Source organism: Narcine bancroftii, chromosome 1, assembly GCF_036971445.1.
Source record: "Narcine bancroftii isolate sNarBan1 chromosome 1, sNarBan1.hap1, whole genome shotgun sequence".
NCBI lineage: Eukaryota > Metazoa > Chordata > Chondrichthyes > Torpediniformes > Narcinidae > Narcine > Narcine bancroftii.
The window spans coordinates 132,731,935-132,744,981 of NC_091469.1; the positions used below are offsets into that span (position 1 = coordinate 132,731,935).

The following is a 13,047-nucleotide window of genomic DNA, read 5'->3' on the forward strand; positions in this document are numbered from 1 at the left end:
TAGACACTAGCCCTTTGGCTCAACTTATCCATGCTGGATTCCTGAGCTAGTACTATTTGTCGTTGTTTAGGCCTTAGATTTTATGTTCCGACCTCGGGAGTGGTACTGGACTCTAGAATATTTTTCAGTATAGGGCAGGGAACTGCCTGAGCCAAAGCTGATTTGGAAATATAATCGGGGTGTCGTGCTGCTGAAGCTCACCGAAGCGCCACTCTGGCACCTCCTTGTCGCCATTTTTGGTGAACTCCGGCACCTAAAAATTTAGCACTGCACCACTGAATATAATCACCAGTCCATTATTGCTGCTGGGGCCAAGCCTTAGAAGTCCCCCAACCACACACCTTCATCAACTACAGTATGTGGCACTGGAGACAGGAAGTTGCAGGGAGCTATCTGTCAGGGCATTAGCGTGCACTGTAAATGCCTGAATGGAAGTCAAATGGTCCTGAGATTTACCAAAATTGCCAGATTCTTCACTTCAAATTCCTGTTTATTATCATTCATTGCACATGTACAACCAAATCAAACAGCATTCCTCCGGACCATGTTGCACACACATATATCACACAATACACAGCACATCATAATCACACATTGGGCGGCACGTTAGCACAAAGCTATTACAGAACCAGCGACCTGGGTTCAAATCTGGCGCTGTCTGTAAGGAGTTTGTACATTCTCCCCATGTCTCCCTGATTTTCCGCACCCCAATTTAATGCAAATTCAAATATGATGCAATGAGTCATTGGACCTGTTTTTTTTTTGCTCTTTCCAGAATTGAAAAGCTTTTTGGTGAGTTAGATCAAAATGGAACACACTGCTAGAAAAAGAAAATCCTTTCCTGTGAAAGATAAGCTTCATGCCCTTGACGTGATCAAGATTAAAAGTCAAATTCAAGTTGCATGAGACCTCAGGATTCTGGAATCAACATTTTGTGGCTGGAAATCTCAAGAAAAGGTACGCGTGCTGCTTTGCAAATTTGAAGAAGCAACAGGACTAAAAGCCAAACACCTGAAGACAGTCAAAGATGTCAGCCTCAATGACTCCCTGGATGAGTGGAGTTCAAGCTCACTCAGAAGGCCTTCCAATTTCCAGACCTATTCTCAAAGCTCAAGCTGAGAAGTTTGACAACCAGATCAATGGAGAAGCCTCACAGTTCAAAGCTGCCAATGGATGGCTAGGCTGGTTTAAACGCTGTCACTGGATTTCTTTAGCGTTAGTGTCAGGAGAAATTCGCTCAGTCAACAGTGCCGCTGCCAGTTACATTCAAACAAGGAACACTCCATCACTTTTTAAAGAAATAAACTGTAAATGATGATTGCTAATATTCTTAAATGTTTTACTTGTTTTGTTTATTTAAAAGCTTTACCCTAAAAGTTAATTTGCATTTTAGGATGTTAGGTCAACATTGGGTCAGTTTGAAGTTGATTTTCTTGAACCCCAATTTAGTGCAACTCCACTTTTTTCACAATGACATTTTATGGACCCCAAAGAGGGCACGCGATACTTCAGTTTCCTCCCACCCTTCGAAGTGTACAGGGTTTGTAGATTAATTGTGATATTTGGGTGGCAAGGACTCATGTGCAGGAAGTGCCTGTTACCATCCTGTATGTCTAAATTAAAAGATTAAAATTATATACATAAAAGTTGTAATTGAAAATAAATATCTGTAAATATTTTGGAATTATTTACTTGGTTACAGAATACGGTTCATCAATCTCACAGCCTGTGGGCAGAGATTGTTCTGAGCATCAAAAAAAGACTGCTGGAAGAACTCAGTGGTTTGAGCAGAATCAGTGAAAAAGAATGATTAACATTTCAAGCCAGAACCCTTCTTCAAGCCCTGATGAAGAATTCTAACCCAAAACGTTGACCATTCCTTGTCTCTCATCAATGATGCACTCAGTTCCTCCAGCAGATTATATTTTGCTCCAAAATCCAGCATTCTCATTCTCTCGTGTGTTCTCAGAGATTGCTTTGAACCTTTACAAAACAACTGTGAGTAGCAAGAGATCCTATGTGGCATATGTCAGCATAAACAATCTGCAAAGATCCCGAGGCAAACCTTGGTTTTCAGAGCTGCGCAGGCATCTATGCTTCCTGGACAAACCCAAGCCCCTGCACTGTTCTCAAAGTCAGGCTCACCCTCACACCTTCCCTCAGGGACTTCTTGGTCAGTCTCTTCTAAGATATGTGGGATACTCTGCTGCTTATCAATGCAGTGCACTATATATTTTTTTTTAAAACCTCTTCCTGTAAGCCTGTAATTTCCCCCCAAGCAGAGCTTTTTCCCCCAATCAGGTGAGAGGAGAAATTTTAAGGAGATCTAAAGGCTTTTTTCATACATCTGGAATGAGCTGCCTGAGGAGGTGGTAGAGGAAAATACAATTACAAGATCTGAAAGACACTTTTTTCCTTTGGCTTGGCTTCGCGGACGAAGATTTATGGAGGGGGTAAAAGTCCACGTCAGCTGCAGGCTCGTTTGTGGCTGACAAGTCCGATGCGGGACAGGCAGACACGGTTGCAGCGGCTGCAGGGGAAAATTGGTTGGTTGGGGTTGGGTGTTGGGTTTTTCCTCCTTTGCCTTTTGTCAGTGAGGTGGGCTCTGCGGTCTTCTTCAAAGGAGGTTGCTGCCCGCCAAACTGTGAGGCGCCAAGATGCACGGTTTGAGGCGATATCAGCCCACTGGCGGTGGTCAATGTGGCAGGCACCAAGAGATTTCTTTAGGCAGTCCTTGTACCTTTTCTTTGGTGCACCTCTGTCACGGTGGCCAGTGGAGAGCTCGCCATATAACACGATCTTGGGAAGGCGATGGTCCTCCATTCTGGAGACGTGACCCATCCAGCGCAGCTGGATCTTCAGCAGCGTGGACTCGATGCTGTCGACCTCTGCCATCTCGAGTACTTCGACGTTAGGGATGAAAGCGCTCCAATGGATGTTGAGGATGGAGCGGAGACAACGCTGGTGGAAGCGTACTAGGAGCCGTAGGTGATGCCGGTAGAGGACCCATGATTCGGAGCCGAACAGGAGTGTGGGTATGACAACGGCTCTGTATACGCTTATCTTTGTGAGGTTTTTCAGTTGGTTGTTTTTCCAGACTCTTTTGTGTAGTCTTCCAAAGGCACTATTTGCCTTGGCGAGTCTGTTGTCTATCTCATTGTCGATCCTTGCATCTGATGAAATGGTGCAGCCGAGATAGGTAAACTGGTTGACCGATTTGAGTTTTGTGTGCCCGATGGAGATGTGGGGGGGCTGGTAGTCATGGTGGGGAGCTGGCTGATGGAGGACCTCAGTTTTCTTCAGGCTGACTTCCAGGCCAAACATTTTGGTAGTTTCCGCAAAGCCGGACATCAAGCGCTGAAGATCTGGCTCTGAATGGGCAACTAAAGCGGCATCGTCTGCAAAGAGTAGTTCACGGACAAGTTTCTCTTGTGTCTTGGTGTGAGCTTGCAGGCGCCTCAGATTGAAGAGACTGCCATCCGTGCGGTACCGGATGTAAACAGCGTCTTCATTGTTGGGGTCTTTCATGGCTTGGTTCAGCATCATGCTGAAGAAGATTGAAAAGAGGGTTGGTGCGAGAACACAGCCTTGCTTCACGCCATTGTTAATGGAGAAGGGTTCAGAGAGCTCATTGCTGTATCTGACCCGACCTTGTTGGTTTTCATGCAGTTGGATAATCATGTTGAGGAACTTTGGGGGATATCCGATGCGCTCTAGTATTTGCCAAAGCCCTTTCCTGCTCACGGTGTCGAAGGCTTTGGTGAGGTCAACAAAGGTGATGAAGAGTCCTTTGTTTTGTTCTCTGCACTTTTCTTGGAGCTGTCTGAGGGCAAAGACCATGTCAGTAGTTCCTCTGTTTGCGCGAAAGCCGCACTGTGATTCTGGGAGAATATTCTCGGCGTCACTAGGTATTATTCTATTTAGTAGAATCCTAGCGAAGATTTTGCCTGCAATGGAGAGCAACGTGATTCCCCTGTAGTTTGAGCAGTCTGATTTCTCGCCTTTGTTTTTGTACAGGGTGATGATGGTGGCATCACGAAGATCCTGAGGCAGTTTTCCTTGGTCCCAACAAAGCTTGAAAAACTCATGCAGTTTGGCATGCAGAGTTTTGCCGCCAGCCTTCCAGACCTCTGGGGGGATTCCATCCATACCTGCTGCTTTGCCACTTTTCAGTTGTTCGATTGCCTTATATGTCTCATCCAGGGTGAGGACCTCATGCAGCTCTAGCCTTAGGGGCTGGAGTGGGAAAGGCTCCGAATCATGGGTCCTCTACCGGCATCACCTACGGCTCCTAGAACGCTTCCACCAGCGTTGTCTCCGCTCCATCCTCAACATCCATTGGAGCGCTTTCATCCCTAACGTCGAAGTACTCGAGATGGCAGAGGTCGACAGCATCGAGTCCACGCTGCTGAAGATCCAGCTGCGCTGGATGGGTCACGTCTCCAGAATGGAGGACCATCGCCTTCCCAAGATCGTGTTATATGGCGAGCTCTCCACTGGCCACCGTGACAGAGGTGCACCAAAGAAAAGGTACAAGGACTGCCTAAAGAAATCTCTTGGTGCCTGCCACATTGACCACCGCCAGTGGGCTGATATCGCCTCAAACCGTGCATCTTGGCGCCTCACAGTTTGGCGGGCAGCAACCTCCTTTGAAGAAGACCGCAGAGCCCACCTCACTGACAAAAGGCAAAGGAGGAAAAACCCAACACCCAACCCCAACCAACCAATTTTCCCCTGCAGCCGCTGCAACCGTGTCTGCCTGTCCCGCATCGGACTTGTCAGCCACAAACGAGCCTGCAGCTGACGTGGACTTTTACCCCCTCCATAAATCTTCGTCCGCGAAGCCAAGCCAAAGAAAAAAGAAGTGGGAAAGGCATAAAGGGAAGCAGGCCTAATCTAAGCAAATGGGATTAACATAGATAGCCATTGTGGCTGGCCAAAAGGGACTGTTTCTGTGCAACGTGATTTGATTATTTTGATTCTAAAATGGGGAGCCTTCCACTCTTGATCACATTAATTTTGCATTCACACCTGAAATGACAATTTGGCGGCAGGTCAGGGTGTCCGCTCATTCGTAGTGGACACCCATACCTTGACAGACGCTTCCCTGGCATCAAAGCTGCAAGGCACAGAAGGCTGTGTGCATGGTTCATCCCCATTTTGGGAAGATTCTGCAACTTCCCCTTCATTGGTGGAGCATGGTCTCATGATTTGATAATACCTGCAGCTGAAAGATTGTATCTGTATTATGCTTAACCCTCTATATGCACATTCCTCACGTCAAGTCTACTGCTGTGAAAAATTCAGCCTCTCATGACTGTCGAAGCTGAAATAGTATCGTGTTGCACACGAGTTTGTCGACACTGGTGCTAATGAATGTCACATTCTTTCAAAGCATTAGAGTGACAGACAACTTAATTATAACAAGGGAGAAATGGTTCAGATCAATTTCTAGTATATAACCTCTGTGGCTTGTGCAAGGAGACCCCATTTCAATCCAACCATTGGTGTGATCCACAAGACGACAAATGCTGGAACAGTAAAGCAAACTGCTGGAGGAACAGCAGGTCTGGGAATGTTTGTGGTGGGAAATGGACAAGCGAAGTTTCAGTGTGATACTTCCACCTGGTCTGAGACTGAGTCCAGAGGCAGTGTCTCGAGCCAAAACGTTAACTGTCCAATTTCCCTCCAAAGATGCTACCTGACCTGCTGCAACCCTGTTTTTTGTTGTTGGTTTGTGTTAAGCAAAACACCATCTGCTGGAGAAACCCAGTGGATCAAGCAGCTTCAGTGGGAGAAAGTGAACTGTCTATAACCTTTCATCAGGATTGGACTGAGCTCCTCCAGCGGATTGTGTTTTCCTCCAGATTCTAGCATCTGTAGTCTCATCACATGTGATTTCTATCAGAAAGGCCAGCAGAAGTAACCCATCACCCTGCTGTACCTCAAAATTAACACAAAGATTTATGTTGTATTTACATCAAAGCTGTTGCTATGTTCCTGAAGTGACACAGTACTACAGCTGCACGTTGTGACAAGCTCAGTCTGTAAATTACAAACATGAAGTCAGACCAGTATTGTTTGCTAGTGCAGCAAAACATTATTATTCATCATTACCGACATGCTCCGGCCAGAAGCAGTTGAACCCTTCTCTAAAATCATTGATTTCCCATGGCAGAAACAAACCAAAAAGTACACATAACTCACAAAAATCCCTTCCAAGTTTCTCAGTGGCTTTGTACAAATGTATGCACAAACTAGTTCAGTATTAATATCCCAAAGTTTAAAAAAAAAGCAGATGCTGGAAATTTAAAATTAAAACTATCCATCATATCAGATGACATAAGTAGAGATAAACAAAGTTAATATTTCAGATTGCAGATTCTTCTTCAGATGAAAGATTTCGATGACAGTTCATTGATCTGAATGTTAACTTTCTCTCTCCACAGATGCGACATATTTCCACCATTTTTTAAAAAAAAATGTAGACTCCAATGTTAGCAGTAAACTTGATTCAAGTAGTATGCATTGCTATTCTCCCTTACTTATACACTTAATTGTCAATTTTCATGACCTTGACCCGATCACTTCATCTGTGAATGATGCACCTCATTTGTTATTTTTGCAGCACTGATGGAAAATTTGTGACATCATTCTGCATTCCACAAAATATCAAGTCTATTTCTTGGCTCTCTTGGAAGAAAATCCTGAAAACCAAACCTCATTTGTATATTCCACTGAATGGGTTGGTGATGAGTGCAGCGGTTCCTTCATGCATGTTGATATACAGTGCACATTTTCCAGCTGCTTGAGATTCACTCTTACACTGCCAAACTTATACATCAGCATTTTGAATAAACAGTTTAAAAGACAAAAGACAGAGTAAAATGTAAAGTTATTTCAAAAAATCAATATTGTAGTCCTTAATTATGTAAAATTAACTTTAATCAGCTAATTCCCATAACTTACAAAATTTAAATTTGAACCCTGGTCAATGGGACTGTAGCAGCGTTGTGCTAACTGCTTCGTTAACCATGCTCCCATCATAATTAATTCCCCCCCCCCCCCCAAGTTTACAGGTGAAGCCTTAACTAATATACGTAATAATATACTAATAAAGATTCTTACTAAGCAGGGATAGGGAGACACTCTTTAGTCACACCATCACAGAGTGGCACCAACCAGCTCTTCATCCTGGGCAACGCCATTTTATTTAAACACAACTTTATTCAAACAGCTGCTGTGAACAAAGCACGAACGACCACGGCACTCCGCTGGCTTCCAAGCTATTTGCTTCCGTCTTAACCAAGGTTCATGTATTACTTCAGAGAACATTTACTCTTTTAAATTTTTATTTACTATTTCTTTTATTTATTTCCTTGATTTTTTTTGTTTGCTTGAATTCCAGGTAACAGGAATTTTTACTATATTTGGAGGATATTTTTTGTGATTTATCACAATTCTAACTTTATTTGCCAATTATGTGTGAGCGTGTGCTCATGGACTTGAAGGAAGAGTTGTATTGGTTCAGATATGGGTAGCATCTTTCTTTGGCAACTTCCTGCAATAAACCCCACAATATGCCATGCCTATCCTTTTACCTTCTGCCTTCCCAGCAACCTGGACCGCATCACTCTTTCCAGGTGACCTAGTGATTTAGCTCCATATCTTCCAAGCTAACATTATGTCTTTGTAGGGTGGCCAGACATCTGGTTTTAGGCTGGACAGTCCAACTTTTAAGCACTTTGTCCTCTGTCCAGCGCCACCACAAGCCAGATGGTAACTTGTCCTTCAAAGGACAAGGGAAGGAGGCACTTACCTTGTTAAATGCAGCATCCCAGTGTTAATAGGCCACAAGCGACCATGTTTCTTCTTGCATGCATGCCGACAGGCACATAGGTGGTGGGTCAGTTCACTGGGGCAGGATAGCACACATGAGATATAAGTACGCACGTTTGTGTGTTCCGGAGGGAGCGGAAGTGTGACGGCGGCACACAGAGGTTCATGGCAGGTAAAGGCACCCCGCCTTCCCCCGCTGAGAGAGTTTTGAAAAGTCAATTTGTCTCCCCCACCCCCACCCCTGCAGTTACCCCAAATTCCCCCGCCCCCCCCCCCCCTCATTAGACTTGTTTTGATGTTGATCCTGCATGTCCTCCTCTTTGGAAAGTTGGAAATGGCCAGCCTAGGTATTAGCTGTTTGCAACATGAGAGAAGAAACTAAATGGAAATTGTGTGACGACTTTGTGGAACACCTCTGTTCAGTCTCAAGTGTAACCTTGAGCTTCCAGTCACTTGACATGATAATTCTCCTTCTCATGCTCAAGGCGACCTGTCTGTCAAAGATCATTAGAACATGCAGCTTAAGTGCAAGGTTGACGTGCTTCCTGGATTGCAATCAAGGGCTGTGAGTTAATCACGCATTGTAACTGCCTCTCCTTGGGGGCTGTTACTTTAGCTGCCCCCCCACCCCCCCAGTGAAATTCCATGATTTTGGCAAAATACAGATGAATGACAGACCTGACATTAACAAAAGGAAATTCCAGGTCCTATTTGATGAATTTTCCTGCTTCTTTGTTCTAAACTGGAAATGCAGTAGGGGGATGGAAGCAATAAGGTGTCAATCAATGTGGTCAGTAAATCCAGAGGAAGAGACTTCCCATATGTTCTCCCTTAGAATTTCTGCCCTCAGGCAGGCCGGTTGCCAAGCTGTAGGTCTTTTGGACCATAATCAGGCTGAGGGCCTGAGAGAGATCTCTGAGGGAAGTAGGTTTCCCCAGACACCGCACTCACTTCTCACATCCAAATAATGTGCTGAGGTTAATTAGCCAGTGTAAATTGGCCTTAGTATGTAGATGAATGACAGGAGATATCAGGGATTGCTAGTGGGCATATTTGAGAGAATAGATTACAGGAAAATCAGTAGGGGAAAGGTACTTTGGGATTGCTAGGAGTTGGCATAGACAGTAGTCAGAATGGTCTCTTCCAAAATCAAACATGAAAAATCTTCCCATTTTTAACGTGGCAAGTCCAAACCAATCATTTTGGTGTTAAAATCCCTTGTTATAGTATTCGTAAGCCACACTGGTGAAGCATTTTTGGTTTACTCATCTCAACATTTCACTCTTGGAGTAACATGAAACAATGACAGGAATAATAGTTTGGCTCCATTTCTACTTCCTTTTATAATGAAATATTATCGACAGGTATTTCTCAGAATGATAATGAAACAAAAATGGGTGCTGTGTTTGAGAAAGCGATGGGGAGAAGAATGTATTCAAGATTCAATTTATTGTCATGTAATATTACGCAGAATTGCTTTTACCTGCTATAAGGTAGACTGATTTGCCATCAGAAGAAATTGTCTGCAGCATCTCTGACAGTCAGAGAAAGAGAAGCAAAAAGTGTGTCCATGGATTCACCTCCAGCACTCCTGCAATCTCCCAGAGTCCAGTCCAAACCATTGGCAACCCAAGCTCCAGATCTGAACCTAGAACATAATCAGTGCCTTTGGCACTACCTTGCATCCCAGTACAAATTTATTCCAAAGTGGAGGAAAGGCTCTAGGAGATGCAAATGGCAGCCGTGGCTAACTAATGAAATCAAGTGTAATATCAAATCCAAAGGGAGTAAGTATAGGATAGCGAAGCGGAGTGGGAAGGTAGAGGATTGGGAAACCTTCAAAGAGCATCAGAGGGTAACTAAGAAAGTCATAAGAGAGGGGAAAATTAAGTACGAGAGGAAATTAGCAAATAATATAATGGAGGATAGCAAAAGCTTTTTTAAATATGTGAAGAGGAAGAAATTGGTTTGGTCCAAAATTGGTCCATTAAGAATGGAAAAGGGTGAAATTATTACCGGAAACAAGGAGATGGCTGAGGAATTTAACAAATACTTTGCAACTGTCTTCACCAAGGAGGATATAGGTTATGGTCAGTTAGGGGGTAATGGTCATGCGGTGTCAAGAGACTTGGGGAACTTTCCTGGGGAAGTAGGAGATCTAATGGATATCCGGATCCAGAAACAGGAGGTTGTGAGTAAATTGTTGGGACTGAGGGCTGATAAATCCCCAGGGCCTGATGGGCTGCATCCCAGGGTGCTTAAAGAAGTTGCTATGGAAATTGTGGAAGCACTGGTCGACATTTTCCAAAGTTCCATAGATTCGGGGGAGGTCCCTGAGGATTGGAGAGTGGCTGATGTGGTGCCGATTTTTAAGAAGGGAGGGAGGGAGAAAATGGGAAATTATAGACCGGTCAGCCTGACGTCGGTGGTGGGGAAGATATTGGAGTCTATCATAAAAGGAGTAATAGCAGAACACTTAGGCAGAAATAATAGTATAAGGGCTAGTCAGCATGGATTCCTTAAGGGTAAGTCATGCTTGACTAACCTTCTGGAATTTTTCGAGGATGTGACAAAGAGGGTGGACTTGGGAGAGCCTGTGGATGTGGTGTATTTGGACTTCCAGAAGGCCTTTGATAAGGTACCGCACGGGAGACTAGTGGGCAAGATCAGGGAGCATGGTATTGGAGGTAAGGTGCTGACATGGATAGGAAATTGGTTAAGAAATAGGAAACAAAGGGTTGGGGTAAGCGGGTCTTTTTCAGGATGGCAGGATGTGACGAGTGGAGTGCCGCAGGGATCGGTATTGGGTCCTCAGTTGTTTGTAATTTATGTAAATGATTTGGATGAGTGGATTATTAATAATTTGAGCAAATTTGCAGATGACACGAAACTGGGTGGCGGTGTGGGGTGTGAGGAGGATGTCAGGAAAATGCAGAGGGACTTGGACAGTTTGGGGGAGTGGGCTGCTGAATGGAAGATGATGTTCAATGTGAGGTTATCCATTTTGGGGGCAATAATAGGAAAGCTGAGTATTATTTAAATGGAGACAAGCTAGGGAGTGGGGAGGAGCAAAAGGATCTGGGAGTACTTGTTCACCAGTCACTGAAGACTAGCATGCAGGTTCAGAAAGCTGTGAAGAAGGCTAATAGCATGTTGGCTTTCATAAAGAGGGGATTGGAGTATAGGAACAGAGACGCCCTTCTGCAGTTGTACAGGGCCCTGGTGAGACCCCACCTGGAGTATTGCGTCCAGTTCTGGTCTCCAATTTTGAGGAAGGACATACTAGCTATAGAGGGTGTGCAGCGCAGATTTACAAGGTTAGTTCCAGGGATGGCGGGGTTGACATATGCTGAAAGGCTAGAAAAACTAGACTTGTATCCGATGGAGTTTAGAAGGATGAGGGGGGACATGATTGAGGTATACAAAATTATCAGGGGGATAGACAGGGTGAAGTCGGATTACTTGTTCCCAATGATGGGGGAGACGAGGACTAGAGGGCATAGTTTAAGAATACAGGGTGGGCCCTTTAGGACGGAGATGAGAAAACATTTTTTTACCCAGAGAAGCGTGAATCTGTGGAATGCTCTGCCACAGAGGGTGGTAGAGGCAGATTCGCTGATTATGTTCAAAGGAGAGTTAGATAAGACTCTAGTGGGCAAAGGAGTTCAGGGTTATGGGGATAAGACTGGAAAGGGGTACTGATGGTAGTGATCAGCCATGATCTGTAAAATGGCGGTGCTGGCTCGACAGGCCGAAGGGCCTACTCCAGCTCCTATTGTCTATTGTCTATTGATACCTGGGACCCTTGCAGCAGTTTCAAGCTAGCGTCCAGCAGTCCACAGCCCGGCGCAAACCCCCTGACAGCAGTCTCCAGCAGCTCACAGCCTCCATGGGTACTGCACCTCAAGTCACCAGCATCCCACTGCATGTGTAGGTCTTTCAGCCTCAGGGCACCTCACTGTCTGCCACCCTAGTCATCGGCCCGTAGGTCATTTCTGCTTCTCCTTCTCAGACAAGTGGTGATCTTCCCATTTTCTGGTGCCCTGCGCCAGTCCTCCACTCCCCTGGAGTCAGCAATCCCTCTTGGCTGCTGTCGATTAGAGGCGCCACCATCTTTGGCACAGACCCTGCGGTCATGGGATTTTACATAAAACTATCGTTGGCTCCTTTAATAGGCCGTTCAAAGCCTGTGCAGAGCTGACAGCAGTTGATGAGGGAGTTGGACCTCGCGGGAGCACTGTTCCTCTGCACCTCGCTCTCTGTGAGTCCACACCAGCAGCACCATCATTTCAACATTAATTCAGCATTCCAGCATCTATCTTCAGTTGAGTAGGTTGATTGGGCTTCGGGAAAGAAGTGGTTTGGAAGAAGTGGGCACTGCAATTATCGAGAAACTAATTCACCGAAGACCATCACTTCCAAACAAGAGCTGGCATGGAGCGTGCATTTCATATTTATTTTCCTCAAGACAGTTGGATGGCATTTTGACTCATTGCCTACTCCTGCTCTGAGAGCAATTGCATTAATTCCATTTCTCCACTTAATTCTCAGTCACTTCCCACATGCCCATCAACCTGCTTAAATTTTCTGACTACTCAATTGCACTGTGGGCTCGTTTTAATTGTGGGGTAGTTTCATGGATTGCCAGTCTGAGACCACCTGCAAATTCCAGGAACAACACCTCATCTTCCATCTGGGCACCCTCCAACCAGATAGCATTAACAAACTTTTCCAGTTTCTGTTAAATCACCTCCCACCCCTTCTTAACTCTGTCTTCTTTCACAGAGTCCAAATCAATTCTCACCTCTCCTCTTTTTATATCCAATTTACACCTTATGTTGGTCTGGACTCCTCTCCCACCAGTATTCAGGATTTATCCTGAAGCCTTCCTGTCTTTGCTCATTCCTTGAAGAAGGGCTTAGGTCCTTAGCGTTGGTAATTTATCTTTACCCCCTATGGACGCTGCAAGACCAGCTGAGTTCCTCCAATATTTCTGTTTTTAATTTAACAGCAAGCATACCTATGTGATGTTTGAGGAAATCTGAGCCCACAGGAGAAACTCACATATTGACAGTGAGAATCTCCAGGCAGCGCTGGTGATCAAGATCGAACACAGGTCATTGGAACTGTGCAGCAACACTTCTCCACCATTGGCCACATGACTGTGTTGGCTGCCACCATAATGCCCCTGTTACATCTGTTTGAAAA

At 44.9% G+C, this 13,047-nt stretch overlaps 1 protein-coding gene across 5 annotated transcripts in view; it reads right to left on the reverse strand.

Annotated features, from left to right (window-relative positions):
• Positions 1-13,047, reverse strand: part of LOC138764416 (storkhead-box protein 2-like) — a 407,299-nt gene that overhangs the window by 63,463 nt on the left and 330,789 nt on the right. The gene's annotated exons all lie outside the window — the stretch shown is intronic.